This window comes from Arachis ipaensis, chromosome B6 (genome assembly GCF_059453495.1).
Source record: "Arachis ipaensis isolate K30076 ecotype BB chromosome B6, ASM5945349v1, whole genome shotgun sequence".
NCBI lineage: Eukaryota > Viridiplantae > Streptophyta > Magnoliopsida > Fabales > Fabaceae > Arachis > Arachis ipaensis.
The window spans coordinates 121,538,597-121,556,122 of NC_142441.1; positions in this window are offsets into that span (position 1 = coordinate 121,538,597).

Sequence of the window (17,526 nt, forward strand, 5' to 3'; positions counted from 1 at the left end):
TTGAGGGAAGAAGTCAAGCTACCTCCTGACTTCTCGGCCTCTAGTAGCTTGGCCTGGTGAGCAGCTTCATTTTTCTTAGTCTGCTTGAGCTTCTTGTAGACGTTCAAGCTATTGACCATTTTTTCTACAATAACAAAGGAAACAAGACTTAGTAAAAGCAAAGAATAGTATACAAAGCTATCTATCTAACTCGGTCCGTACATAACTTCGTTTGGCTATCAGAAATTTTTTGATGTTGAGTTAAGAACTCATCCCCAACACTCTTGAAACAAAGTCACGATAAATTTTTTCTCCCTATACAGATAAAACATGTATTCGAATTTTCCATTTATATAAAAAGGATGGGTACCCTCGACGGGTTGGATTTTGAAGTAATAGCTTTTGAAATCATAAAAAGACTCTTCAATGATCGAGAAAACTTTCTTACCTAAATAGTCCGGAAAGATGTCTACTGTTACTTTTAGAACTAAAGGGTTTGGTCAGTTGAAACAAGTAAGAGAAAACTCTAAGGGATAATGGGAGATCTAATATCCGACTCACCAACGGATAGATCTTCATAAAATCCGAAGAATTCGAGTGAAGATGTGTAGGAGAAACTCGAGAGGCCAATAAAATGTCTTGTTCAATGTCAGAAAAAGGCATCTTCACACCTAATCTAAGGAAAAGACACTCATACATGAAAAGAAAGTGGGGTTCTGACTTGTTAAACCGGGCATAGTAGATCCTCTCTTGAGGGTCAGGGGATATTAACACAGATTTCTCTTCATCCTCTTGTTTTTTATAGATACGGTGCTTAAGTAGAAGATTCTCTAGCATTTTCCTATCCATTACAGACATAACTGCTAACAATATACTGTCTACCCAATTAGTTCGAACGGAATATTAGAAGACATAATTCGGACGAGTCATAAAATATTACAAATCGAATAATGGATAAACATAAAAAGTCGGATCGTCTGCAACAAAAGATATCCAAATAACTCTTGCCATTCCCAATAAAAACAGAGGCCAAAGTTTGGCATTGGTTCACAAAATCTCAAGTGGCAACATCATCAAAGGTGATAATGGCACCACTGAGGGACAAGGTAAGCCTAAAACACCAGCAAGAATATTATTTGCTTAAAAACTACAATAGGAAAACAAGTAACTCTCAAGAAACAATATTCTAAAGTTAAAGAGCAACATCCGAAATTCAAATTCTCCAGAAATAGATTCTTCAAAGCATAACATACCAACATGCAACATCATCACAAGCAACAAGCACACATTTACATAGAAGAAAAAGAAGAAAGAAGCGCTAACCTTGATAAGGAAGAGTAGATAATAGAATTGTACACACCACAAACACAGTTCTAAAAATAGCAATCCCCAAGAATTTGCAAAAAGAAGCTTCGGAGAGAAAACAAACACCGGAAAAAATGAGAAATTTTTGTACGCAAGAAGAAAAGGAGGAACTTTGAAGAGAAAACAATCTTTAGAAATTAAGAAGAATATTAAGAGTGAAAGAAAGTTTGCGCGAAGAAGAAATGAAAAAAGGAAAAGAAGAAGAGACAAACCTTTATGGATGTGAATAGGGGCAAATTGGTATTCAACCCTCCTTTAAATGCTATGCACAGTTACCAAGAAAATTAAAAAGACCTGTGAATAATTATGAAAAATAAAATGTCACATCAATTCAAAATCACGTTGAGTCGGCCGACCTGTACCATCAAATCAAGTAAAGAAAATCGACTTGTAAACGACAACATAAGAATTCGAGTATGACTGAGTTGCTAAATGCTCAAGCCTGACTTAAATGAACTCGGCCTTAAAAAAAGGCATTATTCATACCCTGACCCACAATTTAGTTCTATATCCAAAATAAATAAAGTTCAATCTACAAAATTCAAGAATCTAGATTCACCTTGACAATTTATCTGACTTAATATGCCCAATTTGTATGCAAACTGTATAAATACCCTCATCAAATTTAAGTATTTTTATATTATATATAATATTTTAAATTAAATACGAAAACATTTGTTTAAAGAAATTCAAAAACATTTGTTTGAAAGTATGAAAAAATAAAAAAGTCAATATTTTCATGTATTATATATAATATTTTAAACTAAATACATATTTACAAATAATTGGGTAAAAAATTGTATTATAAAATAATATATTTTTACAAAATTAACTATTACTATGTTTTTCATTTTTTAATAATAATCTAATTAGTTTTAATTAATATAAATAATTTAATTATTTTATAATTAAAATAATATTGCATAATAATTAATTTTAATAAATAAAAAATATTTATATATATTTATATACTTTATATTTATTAATTTTAAAGCAAAGATTACATTTATTATTTTTAAAATATTACATAATAATTAATTTTAAAACAAAGGTTTTAATATATAATATTTTAAAAAAAACAAGTGTAATTTTTTATTTTAAAATAAATAATAAATATAAAGAATATAAATGCAGACAAAAATATTTTTTATTTATTAAGATTAATTACTATGCAGTATTATTTTTAATTACAAAATATAAAATAATTAATTATTTTATATTTTGTAATTAAAAATAATTAGATTATTCGTTAAAAAAATAAAAAACACTGTAATATTTAATTTTGTTAAAACTATATTATTATATAATACAATTTTTTATCTAAATATTGTTAACATGCATTTTATTTAAAATATTATACATAATACATGAAAATGTTGATTTTATTATTAATTTTTTTGCACTTTAAAACAAATGTTTTTGAATTTATTTATTTATTTATTTATACTCTTAAAAAATAAAAATAAACAACATTATTTTTATTTTTTTAAATAAAGATAAAAATTTATTTCTATAAAAAGTAAAATCTATGGAATGACATAAAAATTATATAATTATAGTTAACATTTTTATAATTATACATAGTTTTTATTTTTACTTTTATGATTTTTTTTACTTTACACATGAAATCGATATTTTAGTTATTTCTACAATGTATAATGCAGAAAAGTAAAACTAATTATCTAGCTACAAATAAATAGTTGACGACCTCAGTAAAAAAAAATTAAAAATACATTCACGTGTGGCTAAAGTTTTTTAATATTGAATAATGAAACATGATTTACGTTAATATTGAGTTATTTTAGTATAATATTTGGTATGAGATACTTAAAGTTAAAATAAATGGTGGATCACTCTTTCACTAAAGACATTTTTGACATAGCAACTGATCACGATTTTATACAAAATAAATTTTTTTTCTAAAAGCGTGAATAACAATTTTACAATGGACAAAAAATATATTCATACTTTAAGTAATAGTGAGGGCAATTTACACAAATAAAATAAATAGAAAAAAGTGTTACGCAAATACAATAATTCAGAAAACCAGACGTAAATACAACAAACCTAATTATATAATTTATATGTAATTCGCGACACCCTAACGCGGTTTCTGATTACACGTAATCCGCTAGATCCTGTCGCGGATTATGTTCAAACGCTGCAAACACATAAACCGTTACACCCTGTAGCGGTTTATGAAGAGATAGGCCCAAAGTGTATTTCACGAAACTCTGTAGCGGATTATGAAGGGAGTGGCTCACTATAAAAATCGCGTGAGGGTATAGTAGATTTCATTTCATGAGTGTTGATAGTGACTTAGAGAGAGAAAGTAGAGAGAAGTTAGAGGAAAAAGGTTGGGTTTAGGGTGAGTTTGTTAGAGTAGTTCTATTAAGTGGAACCATGGAAGATGAAAGGCGCTTGTACCGGCTCAACGGCGTTGTTCACGTAACCGGAACCATCAATTAAGAGGTAAGTCTCTTTATTCTCTTTCAATTGGATAATAATTGGATAATATCTGTATATTTTATTTAATCTTAAGGAAGTTATTTATTAATTAAGAAAATAGAACCTTAGTTTAGTTTAGGTTTTGAAAATTAAAATTTAAAATTTAAAATTTAAATTTAAATATAAATATAGAGAATTTGAAGTTAGATATTTAGAAATTAAGATTGGAATTTGAAATGTAGGATTTATGGCTTGTTGTTAGTTTTTACAATAATTATCTAAAGTTGGAAATTTGAAACCTGATTTTTTGGAGGTGTAGGGTTTACTAATAGAAATTTAAGATTTACAATTTGATTTAATTTTGTGACGTCTGTTGTCCTGAAGTTGAAATTTAAATTGTAGATGGTAACATGGATAATGGAGAGCCTGAAAGTATCCACAGTCGCAGGTACAATCCGTAAGTGACACTCGGTAACACCCAAGCGAAAAGTTTCCGGTCGGTATCATCTCCACAACGGTATACTCGGACTGGTGTCTATCGAATAGGGTGACAGTGAAGCACCTCGGGTCTCTGAAGTTGCGCTCCATCGCCTTCATGAAAGACTGGCAATACTTGGCACCACTGGCCAACTGAGCCTCTGCCGTCTGACCACGAATCACAAACAACTCCACAAGTCGACCGTATGTAGACTTCACTAGGGTGGTAACCGGAAGATTCCTTGTACCTTTCAATACAGAATTAACACACTTAGATATATTGGTCGTCATGTGACCAAATCGTCTGCCACCATCCTGGTGCTGAGTCCACTTATCGTACTCTATTCTGTTTGTCCAATCACACATTGCCGGATTCTCAGTCCGCATTATATCAAACCAATAGTGAAACTCTGCCTCAGTCTTCGCATAAGCAGCGTTCACAAGTAAACGCTTTGCATCCGTGCCCTTGAAACTGAGTGAGAAGTTAGCTGCAACATGTCGAATACAAAATGCTCGATACGCATGAGGGGGTAACCACCCACTGCCAGGTGCCTCAAGCGCAACCTTGATGCCGTTGTGCCAATCTGAGATGACCAGTATCCCTTGTTGTGGAGTGACATGTTGGCGCAGGTTGGTCAGGAAGAAAGACCACGACTCGGCATTTTCCCCTTCCACGAGGCTAAAAGTAATTGGCAAGATGTTGGAGTTTCCATCTTGGGCAATGGCTAGGAGCAATGTCCCCCATACTTGCCATACAGATGAGTGCCGTCTATGCTGACTAGTGGCTTGCAATGTCGGAAGGCTTCAATACAGGGAGGAAAAGTCCAAAAAAGACGATGAAAGTACATGGTGAAATTGTTAACCTGATCACCAACTCAAACCGGAGAAGTCTTCAACAAGGCAACGGTGCCATCCATGGTAGACTGCACACCAAGGATCCAACAGGGTAGCTCGGCATATGACTCTTCCCAATCTCCGTAGATCTGTGCTACTGCCTTCTGTTTTGCCAACCAGGTCTCCCTATAACTTGGCCTGAACCCGTACGTTGCTTCAGTAGCTTTTTGCAACACTTTTATCGATACCGCCGCATCAGCTCAAACCAAAGGAAAGATCTTCGCACATATGACATGATAATCAAGCTGTCGGTGGTCACTTGATATCGATGTAGCCAAGCAGGTGTGTGGTCCGTTGTACCGTCGAACCTCCCAGGTACTCTTTCGCGACCGAAGACTGATGCGAATCATCCACGTACAACCCTTACCGAACTCCTTGCACCTCCTATGATACTTAAGATGGTCCGACTCCATCACTTTGTACTCAACACCACGGCAAATGTTGTAATCCTTTACACTAAGAACAGCTTCCTCCTTACTTTGGAAAGATTGACCAACTTGAAATTCAACTGCACCATTTTCCTCGTGCAATCCTTGACCCTCGAAGGTTGGATCTAACTCCGCCACTAGGCCGACGGCTTCCAAGTTCAGGGTAGAATACTATTTAGGATGCTGATGTGTGCCAGAAATCGACGGCATCTGACATGTCGCAGGGTTTGTCGGAATATAATCATCACTGTCCCCACCAATGTCAGCAGGCTCTTCATCCGAATCATCCTCTAGCATTGTATTTTCAACTCGATCCAGTTCTCCCTCATGACCAACATCTGGCATCGGACAGGCTGACGTAACTACCCCAACTGCACCAGCTGGACGCTTAGGCAGCAAAGAACCAGGTGCAACGACAGGCATCGAGGTAGAAGCACCCCCATCGTCGTCGACTGAGGATTTGGCGCCGATGCCCCCAGAACTATCCATACCATGCTCCAACTTCGCAAACAACTCGTATATCCTCACTTCCGAAAAATTCCGGCGACAATGAAACAACACCTACATATCTTCATCAGATCATATCACAAATATTTCATATTTCATGCCGGTTGACACAACCGCAATAGGAATCTTGTAGAATAGATTCTTCACCCAACTTTGTGCCGCACACTCCCAACTTTACACCGTAACTCTTACTCTTTTTGATTTTTTCAGAGGAATGCACTAACACTAAAAAGCGTTCCTCACTCTCCATTCTAAACTTTGGAATGAAAATGACACTCTACTCAACTTGCTGGGTATATATATAAGCATTTTTAAACCTGCCACGTCCTTCATAATCCGCTACAGGGTCTAGCGGATTACCCTCATAGCGTATCTCTTCATAAACCGCTACAGGGTGTAACGGTTTATCTGCTTGCAGCGTTTGAACGTAATCCGCGACAGGATCTACCGGATTACGTGTAATCAGAAACCGCGTTAGGGTATCACGAATTACATATAATTAGATTTGTTGCATTTGCGTATGGTTTTCTAAATTGTTGTATTTGCGTAACACTTCCTTTCATTTATTTTATTTGTGTAAATTGCCCTAGTAGTCAATGCCCATTTCACATAGTAATAATAAGAAGAGGATTTTCCTACCGTAAACTTTAATTATAAAAAAATAATTATAATATACTTAGTTAAAATAATACTTTTTAAATATTAATATTAATAATGCACTAACCGTAAGTATTTTTTTAACAATAATAATAATAATATTAGTTTACTGAGGACCTTTTAATAACAGAAATATTAATACTAATATTTAGGGTCAAGTACGATTTTGGTCCCTTGGATATAGGCCAAAAAATTTTTTCGTCCGCAACCTATTTTTACATACAAAATTGTCTATAAGGTTTAACTTAGTTTTAAAATCATTCTTTTTTTCAAAATTTTAATTTTTATTACCAAACTACTTCTAACTAAAAAAATTATAAATTAAAAAAAAAAAACCAAAACAGATAAGAGAGAAGAAAAACAGAAAAGTTTCCTAATTACCTCTAATTCATCTCATATATATTTGTCATAATAATAATAACTAAAAGATATTCTAAAGAAAATTATTTTAAAACAAAAAATTATACTTGTAATTTTAAAATATTATATATTAAAATATATTTGTATATGTATGCACTAATATGTTTTATATTTATAAAATCTATCAATATTTTTTATTTATAATAATTTTTTATTTTTATTTAATAAAATTTAATAGTTTATAAAAAATAGTACATTCAATACGCACAAAATTATTGAGCTCCTTCTAGACATATCTCACCACGTTCATATGATGTTGAAATTGCAAGTATGTACTTCATAGAGCTAAAAGTAAAACATCAAGATGTTGGGGATAGCTCATGAGTTTGAATAGGACGTGAAGCTAGACTAAATTTGAGGAAAAGACAAAAATAATTTTGTAATATAAAAGGGATTAAACTAAATATTTTTTGGGAGATAAATTAAAATTTTTATATAATTTATAAAAAAAAAATTGATATTTGGGAAGGCTATGGTCTCTCTTTAGGTTCTTTCTCTGAATTTGAATTAGGTGTCTGATGTTTATTGGAATGATATGAATGAACCCGTATCTGTTATTACAGATGAATTCTGGACTGAATCTCATATCTTTGTAGAGAATAAGTTTGTACATGCTCTTTTATTCACTTTATCTGCCATGTTAAAACGATTTGGTCTTGATGTATGTTTTAAAATTGTTTATGAGCTGAAAATTAAGTTAAATTTTTTTAATTCTTTACAATAATTTGAGAACGAATATTGTGATGGATAATCTTATTGATGTTGAAAATTTAAAAGAAAATTCTGTAGAATAAATTATGTTGTAAATTAGTCTATTGGCTTATTAATCCAAAATAAAGTAGGGCGTACCAACATGTTAACCATTTTATTTTGATGGGGCTAGGCCAATCTGTCCTATTTTTTGCAGGCCTTAGTAGAGGTAAGATTGAGCGAATAATCCCCTTTTTCACTCCTAGTCCTAGCCACTGACGAGGTAAGTCCAACTCATTTCACACGAAAGAAAAATAGTACGTGGACAAATCTTGACATTGCCATTTTGGTGCAAACTGATTTTGTAGGTCTATTTTGTGAAAATAATTTTTGACCATAAAAAATTTAGTTGCTAACAAATTTATTCATAAAAAGTTAAAATTAATATTGTATTCGTAAAAAATAAACTCCAATTGACAAATCTATTCAAATTCTAAAAAATTATTAAAAAATTTTAAATTATTTTCTTTTAATCTAGTCTAATCTCACCTAATCTAAATTCTCAAGTATAATTCTAATCTTTATCACATCCATATGTCCAACCGTTCACTACTTCACTTCCTGCAACCACCGTTGCAAACAAAAAGAAAATATTCAGCTCTAATCCAATTTAAAACAAAATTGTTCAGCTACAAACAGGGATGGACTTATGGAGGCGAGCGGAGGCCTGAACTTCCCAACTTTTTTAAAAAAAGATTAATAGTAATAAGTTATTAAGTACGATTTAATTTTTTTAAAAATTTATTTAGTATTTAGTCTAATATAAATAAAAATCCAGTCTAACCTAAATATTAATGATTTCTAATATCTAAAGTAAGTAACAATATTAAAAAAATGAAAAAATTACTAATATTTTGTAATTAAATAAAATTTTTCAATTCCCATAAAGTAGATTTTTTTTTCTTGGGAGTGTCCTTCTTGATTCATTTGCTATTAATTTTCTATATTTCAACTATTATAACTGAGAGTTCTTTTTCAGCTATGAATATTGTGAAGAATAATTCAGAAACAAAATGAAAGATAAATTTCTTGCTAATTGTCTTTTAATTATATTGAAAAGAAAATTACAGAAAAATTTGACACAAATTCTATTATCGATGAATTTTATGAAATGAGGAATCGACCACTTCGTTAATAAAAAGTATATATATATTTTTTGTACTTTAAAATATATTCTCTATCAGTATATTTTTGTAATGTATTTTACATTATATAATTTTTTACATAATTTTTTAATATTATATATATTATTGACCCCATAATACTATTTCTGGATCCGTCCCTGGTTACAAATGGATTCAGTTTTAGAAAAGTTTTAATCTTTAGCTTCAATTTAAATTAACTAATTCTCTCAAAACCACAAATTCTTACAAATCCCAATTTCATCTAATCATCTTTATACAAGAATAATTTCAGGGCGGAAAATTCTTTAGGCACGACACCTTCAAAAAGCGCCCTCACACAGGGGCGGAGCTACCTATAACAAAAGGGGGCAATGGCCCCTCCCAAACTTCAAATTTTTTTTATAAATTGTGTACAAATTTTATTTTAGTTCCCCTTAAAAATTTTATTTTACTTTTTTTCTATTACAAGATTAATTTTTGGCCCCTCCCTCAACTTCAACCTAGCTTCGCCTCTGCCCTCACAGTTATTCTTTCACTAGTGAGAGCGATGAACACCCAAATGTAAAACTAGATTATCTTTTGACCTCTAGATTCTTCTTGTCAATGCAGAAGTAAATCGCCCACTGATGCAAAAAACGTCGTTTGCTTTTCCAATTCCTAAACACACCAAAGAAAAATCCTGGATAACAAACTTTTGCGAGCCATTTAGCGTCTGTGTTACTGACCGCGAGCTTGCAGAAGATATCAATGTCATCGCCGACTTCTCCAACACAATCAAAGTTCTATCCATAGTGGTTGATTGTTTATTTTCTGTTATTAAAGTCGCATCTTCTTGCGATATGAAATGATATTGATGAACACATTTAGTTTAATTTGAAATTGAAATGGAAATGAAAACAAAAACCACATGAGATGTGGGTAATATGAGAAATTTGAAATTTAAATTGCAATTTGTGCTTTTATTTAATTTAATTTTTTTGTTAAATTACTAGAGATAATTTAAATATTTTGAATAATTTTTTAAAGTGTGAATAGATTTGTCAACTGGAGTATATTTTTATGAGTACAATATTAATTTTATTTTTTTATAGATAAATTTATCAGTAATTAAATTTTTTATGATAAAAAATAATTATTTACTCTTCTATAAAATGACATATGCTTATTTTTGCATAACTTTTGTATCAATCATATTTTGAAAATTAAATAATTTTTTACTTATTTTAATAAAAAGTCTAATTGTTAATCTACACTTTTAAATTAAAATAAAACAAAAATAATAAAAGGCAAAACAAAAATTCATAACACTTTTTAAACCATATATATTTAACTAAATAAATAAAGAATTACTCACGTATTTTATTTTTCAGTTTTTAACTTTGTAATATTTCAAAATATCTGTTTATTTTTTACGTTTAAGTAGTATTATTTTTTCTTTAGTTTATATTTCTATTTTTTTAATAATTCATAAATTTTGTAGTTTTTTTTGTGATAAATTTATTTTTTTCTAAACAAAAATATTTACAAATACAAGAAATTGCTGTTAAATGAGTTATTATGTATTGATGTATATTTATAATTATATTTTTTTGTATATTATTTTTAACAAAAAAATTAAATGTGTTATAATAAAATAATTAAGTCTACTAAAATTAAATAATTAATTATTTTATAAATACTAAATATCTATTTCTATTTTTGTAATGTTGTCGATTGATTGTTAATTTTTGGTATGACGGTTGTTCATACCCTGGCCCAATGCTAAGGCCCAGGATCCAAGTAAAAAGGCCCAACCCAAAAGAGTTGAGCCTTTCATTACACCAACCAGATACCACGAAGTCGGCTATCTTCACGACTTGCTCTAAAGAAGTCGGTACGAGGACTAGCTGGCAGATAAACCCTCCCTCAAAAGAATAACTGCCCCTAGAATCTCTCTAACCACTTCCAGGAGCCATATCTCAACCTCCCTAAGATAAATGGACGGTTGTTCCCCTTGAAAGGCGGAACTACTTCAACGGTGGTTATGGGTTTATCCCTATAAATACACTGACACTTCTTAGGTATCTCAGAAGCCCAATACTCTCTAGACCTGTTTTGCTCCTCTTGTTGACTTTGGCATCGGAGTGTCTTTGCAGGTACCACCCCCTTCTCCTCTCACGAACAAGTCGGACGGAGCCAGTGGATCGTCGACCCACTTGCAGGCCTCCTCTTTCATACGTTTGGGCCAACCAACACCATCTAACCCATTAATCTCCGGTTACCCATCGTAACATTGGCGTCGTTGCCGGGGACCCGAGAGATCAACCAGTGATGGCGGACAGATCCCCTGAGGAGGGTCATGTGGAGACAGATTGTGAACAAGAGAATCTGGACACCGAAAATAATGACGTGGACCTAACCCTCCACCAGGGAACCAACGATCAACATAGAGAGGGTACCTCCGGAGTCAAAACTCCGAAGGTGAATTCCTCAGAATGGTGTGATTCGGAGAAGGACGGACAGTCCCATGCAACCGAACTTATGGGATTAGTCCATGTCCACCAAAGTCGCTTGGAACAACTAGAACAGGAACGGGAGCGACAAAGGAAGATAGAAAAGCACTTAAGAGAGGAGATGGATCGACGAAAAGAGTTAGAGAAAAAACTCTTAAAGTTAGAATCCTCCCTCAAAGGTCGGAACTCCCGTGACGATAGAGAAGAGTCGCCCCCAGGAGGGGAGGATCCTTTTAGTTAGGACATAATGAGGGCAAAAGTTCCAAGAAACTTTAAAAGTCCCGATATGGACCTCTATGATGGAACCACAGATTCGAAGCATCATTTGAGCAACTTTAAAAGTCGGATGTATCTGGCTGACGCTTCTGACGCAACGCGCTGCAAAGCTTTCCCGACCACCTTGTCGAAAGCAGCGATGAAGTGGTTCGACAGCCTCCCCCCGAGGTCGGTAACCAGTTTTGAAGACCTCTCAAGAAAGTTCTTGATGAGGTTTTCCATCCAAAAAGACAAAGTAAAACATGCGCCAAGCCTCCTGGGAATAAAGCAGAAGGTCGGAGAATCCTTACGAGCCTACATGGAAAGGTTCAATAAAGCATGTCTAGAAATCCAAGACCTGCCCACTGAGGCAGTCATAATGGGGTTAGTCAATGGGCTTAGAGAAGGTCCCTTCTCACAGTCCATATCTAAAAGACACCCCACCTCCTTAAGTGATGTACAGGAAAGAGCTGAAAAGTACATCAACATGGAGGAAAATGCTAGACTAAGAGATCCGAGCTGGCGACCTGGGCATCCCCCCTCAACGAAAGAGAGGGAGAGGGAACCCAAGAAGAAGGAAGAACTCGGTCTCGATAGACCAAGAAAATATCACTCTTATACTCCTCTAAAGGTCTCCATAGTGGTTGTATACAGAGAGATTTGCAATACTGAAAAACTGTCTCCTCTCAGACCTATTAAAAATAAAAAAGGGGGGAGTCGCAGCGACTACTGTGAGTACCATAAAATATATGGTCACTCGACAAATGACTATTATGACCTTAACAATGTGATAGAAAAACTGGCTAGAGAAGGTCGGCTCGACAGATATCTCATAGAAAGGTCGGACGGTCGTGGGAAGAGAAAGCGAGACGATATGGATAGAAGAGACCCACCACCGCAGACCCCGGAGAGACATATTCATATGATCTCAGGAAGATTCACGGGAGGGGGACTCACCAAGTCCTCTCGCAAAAGACATCTCAAGCAAGTTTACCAGGTCGGAGGAGAGTCATCCGACCTTCCCACCATTTCATTCACAAGAGAAGATGGGCAAGGAATAATCCCTGGGCATGATGACCCAGTGGTAATTACTATGATCCTCGCCAATGCCCATCTCCATAGAACCCTAGTAGACCAAGGAAGCTCAGCGGACATCCTTTTCAAACCCGCCTTTGACAAACTAGGGTTGGATGAGAAAGAATTAAGAGCCTACCCCGACACCCTGTACGGACTAGGCGACACACCAATAAAACCACTAGGATTTCTACCCCTACACACTACTTTTGGAAAAGGGGAAAAATCCAAAACTCTGAGTATAGACTTCATAGTCATCGATGTAGAGTCAGCATATAATGCCTTGATCGGCAGAGCTACCCTTAATCGACTCGGAGAGGTGGTGTCAACTCCCCACCTTTGCATGAAATTCCCGACCCCAGCGGGAATAGCAACGGTGAGGGGAGATCAGAAGCTGGCAAGAAAATGCTATAACGAAAGCCTGAACCTGAGGGGAAAAGGCAAAGAAGTCCACACTATAGAGCTCGGCGGTGCAAGGGCCCGAGAAGAACTACGACCACAGCCGGGAGAAAAAACTGAGGAAATACAGGTCGGCAAAGAGGAAGGAAAAAACACCAACATAGGAGCCAACCTAGGGGAAACCCTAAAGCAAGGGTTGACTAAGCTCCTAAGAGACAATTCCGACCTCTTTTCCTGGAAAGCCTCCGACATGCCCGGGATAGACCCCGAGCTCATGTCCCACAAGCTCTCGGTATACCCAGGATCCCGACCTAAGCAACAGAGAAGGCGTAAGCTCGGCCCAGAATGAGCCCTAGTAGTGGAAGAGCAAGTGCAGGCACTCCTAGAAGCCGGCTTCATCAGAAAAGTTAAATATCCAACATGGCTAGCCAATGTAGTGCTAGTCAAAAAGCAAAATGGCAAATGGAGAATGTATGTCGACTACACCGACCTAAATAAGGCATGTCCTAAGGACCCTTATCCACTCCCAAGCATTGACACCCTTGTAGACTCTAGCTCAGGGTATCAATACTTGTTGTTCATGGATGCCTACTCGGGGTACAAAATGTATGAGCCCAACCAGGAGAAAACATCATTCATCACACCCAGAGCCAACTTCTGCTATGTGGTCATGCCATTTGGATTGAAAAATGCAGGGGCCACATATCAGAGGCTGATGAATAAGGTGTTTGCTCCCCACATTGGAAGCTTAATGGAGGTCTACGTCGACGACATGCTAATAAAGACCAAGGAAGAAGTCGACCTCTTGTCAGACCTCTCGCAAGTATTTGACACCATAAGGTCACACGGGATGAGACTAAATCCCACAAAGTGTACCTTCGCGGTGGAAGTTGGAAAATTTCTAGGGTTTATGCTGACACAAAGGGGAATCGAAGCAAATCCCGATAAGTGTAGAGCTATCCTAGAAATGAAAAGCCCGACTTGCTTAAGAGAGGTCCAGCAGCTAAACGGCCGACTTGCAGCCCTCTCCAGATTCTTGGCAGGATCAGCACTAAAATTCCTTCCGCTGTTCTCCTTATTGAGAAAGGGATGTCAGTTCTAGTGGACTCCTGAATGCGAAGAAGCGTTCCAGGAATTCAAAAGATTCTTGAGTCAACCTCCGATTTTGACCCGACCTGTAGTTGGGGAAGACCTCGTCCTATACTTATCTATAGCAGACAAGGCTGTCGCGTCGGCCCTGAAGAGAAGATGAGGTCGGTCAGCATCCAGTGTATTTCATCAGCAAAGTTCTACAAGGCCCCGAACTAAGGTACCACAAACTAGAGAAGTTTGCCTACTCCTTAGTAGTAGCCTCACGAAGGCTACGACCTTACTTCCAAGCTCACACAATAAGAATCTGCACGAACCAACCCATGAAGCAAATCCTCCAAAAGACGGATGTTGCAGGGAGAATGGTTCAATGGGCAATAGAGCTCTCCGAGTTTGACTTGAGGTATGAAACTCGGACGACAATTAAAGCCCAATGCCTCACCGACTTTATAGCAGAATACGCAGGAGATCAAGAGGAAAAGCCAACTACATGGGAACTCTACGTAGATGGATTCTCAAACAAAACAGGAAGCGGTGCAAGCATAATATTGGTGGATGAAAGAGGAACCCAAATAGAGGTTTCCCTCAAGTTTGAATTCCCAGCTTCAAATAATCAGGCAGAGTATGAGGCCCTGATTGCTGGATTGAAGCTGGCAGAAGAAGTTGGTGCTACAAAGGTGATGATATACAGCGACTCCCAAGTGGTGACCTCCCAGATAAATGGAGAGTATCAGGCAAAAGACCCAAACATGAAAAAGTACTTGGAAAAAACTCTGGAGCATCTTGGGCGCTTTGCGGAAACCGAGATCAAACATATAACTCGGGATTTAAATAGCAGAGCAGACGCCCTATCCAAGTTAGCAAGTACCAAGCCAGGAGGGAATAACAGAAGCCTGATCCAGGAAACTCTCTAGGAACCCTCCATGGAAAAAACAGTAGAAAAGCAAGTGGTCCTTGAGGTAACCAGATTAAACCTCGGATGGATGAACCCCTTGGTCGAATATATGAAATTCGACATCCTCCCCAAGGAGGAAAAAGAGGCTAAGAAAATCCGGAGGGAAGCACAACACTACACTCTGGTGAAAAATATTCTCTATAGAAGAGGGATATCAACACCCTTGTTAAAGTGCGTACCGACCACGAGGACCACCGAGGTATTAGAAGAGGTTCACAGTGGGATTTGCGAAAATCATCTCGGAGCCAGGTCGCTTGCCAGGAAAGTAATCCGAGCTGGATTCTATTGGCCGACCTTGCAGAAAGATGCCATAGAATTTGTGAAAAAATGTCAACCATGCCAAATGCATGCAAACTTCCACGTAGATCCCCCCGAGGAACTCATCAGTATAACTTCTCCATGGCCCTTCGCAAAGTGGGGAATGGATTTGTTAGGTCCCTTTCCCCAAGCGCCAGGACAAGTCAAATATCTGATCGTGGGAATAGACTATTTCACAAAGTGGATAGAAGCAGAGCCATTGGCTACCATCACGGCCCAAAGAAGTCGGAGGTTCCTCTACAAGAATATCATCACAAGATATGGGATACCACATTCTATCACTACAGACAATGGAACCCAGTTCACCGACTCTACCTTCAGAAGCCTGGTGGCCAGTATGAAGATTAAACACCAGTTCACCTCGGTGGAGCACCCACAAGCAAATGGACAAGCCGAGGCAGCCAACAAAGTCATACTGGCAGGATTAAAGAAAAGGTTACAAGATGTAAAAGGAGCCTGGGCTGAGGAGCTCCCACAAGTGTTATGGGCTTACAGGACAACGCCCCAATCCGCCACTGGAGAAACGCCCTTCCGACTAGTCTATGGTGTAAAAGCCATGATACCAATAGAAATCAGTGAACAAAGTCCAAGGGTGATTCTCCATGATGAGATCGGAAACGTACGGGGGCACAAAGAGGAGCTCGATTTGCTCCCCGAAGTCCGAGAAGAAGCCAGGATAAGAGAAGCAGCCCTGAAGCAAAGGATGATTACAAGGTACAATAAAAAAGTCATCCGAAGGAGGTTTGCCTCAAACGATTTGATCTTGATCAGAAATGACATTGGGTCAATAAATCGGGGGAAGGAAAGCTCGCCGCCAATTGGAAGGGACCCTACAAAGTTAGCGAGGTCTTAGGAAAAGGTTATTATAAAGTGACCGACCTGAATGGCACCGAGTTACCAAGGTCGTGGCATGCTTGTAATATGAAAAGGTACTACAGTTAAAAGCGAACTCTACTCCCTGATGTACTCTTTTCCCAACTTCACGATTTTTTCCCGAAAGTTAAAGGGTTTTTTCTGGAGAAGGGTTTTTAACGAGGCATCATAGTAGAGGCTAAGGGAAAATAGGCTGTCAAAAACCCTTAGTAGCAAGAAGGTACCTCCCCAATAAATAAAGATCTTTTTCAATATCTCTTATAAATTCCTTTTTGTTTTTCAAGTATTTCTACGAAACGCGCTGACTTAAGCTCGACAAAACGTGAAAATCCCATGAACCGACCTAGATGGTCGTCAGGATAAAACGACGAGGTACAAGTCGGTGTAAAGAGGTTATGAAAGTTGATCGTAAAAAACTCGGAAACATTCCGACTCATTAGTCGAAATAAAGAACCGAGTAGAAAAGAAAACGAATCGCAAAAATAACCTAAGTCATAAGAACTCAATAAAACAAAATTGAGTACGAGGAATAACAAAAAAGAGATTGAAAAACCTAGGAAAAAGCTTAAAAGCCATCCTAAAACCCTTAAAGTAGAAAGGTTCAGACAAGCCAAAGGGAAGGTTTTCAGAAAAGATCAAGGGGTCTTCGAAAAATCAAAATCAGAAAAGCTTGCACGCATAAGGTAACTTAAACCCTTATCCAAAAAAGGTTATTTATTTCGTTAACTTAAACCCTTATCAAAAAGGGTATTTTTTAAATGTTTTGTTTACGGCCTTAAAAGGCCAGAAGAAATTGTTCAACAAACACCACCACCAACAAACAAATATTAAAAGTTTAAAAAAGGGGGGACCCACAGGCCGGGCCCCTATATAGCCAATAAAATTATTTTTGCAGAGGAGTAGACGGATCGCCACCAGGACCAGGAACAGCTTCAGAGCCAGGGAGAGAAGTATCCATAGGAGTCGGAGATGAGGAACCTTGGGGCTTTGAGGAACTCGGAGCATCCTTCGAACGAGGAGGA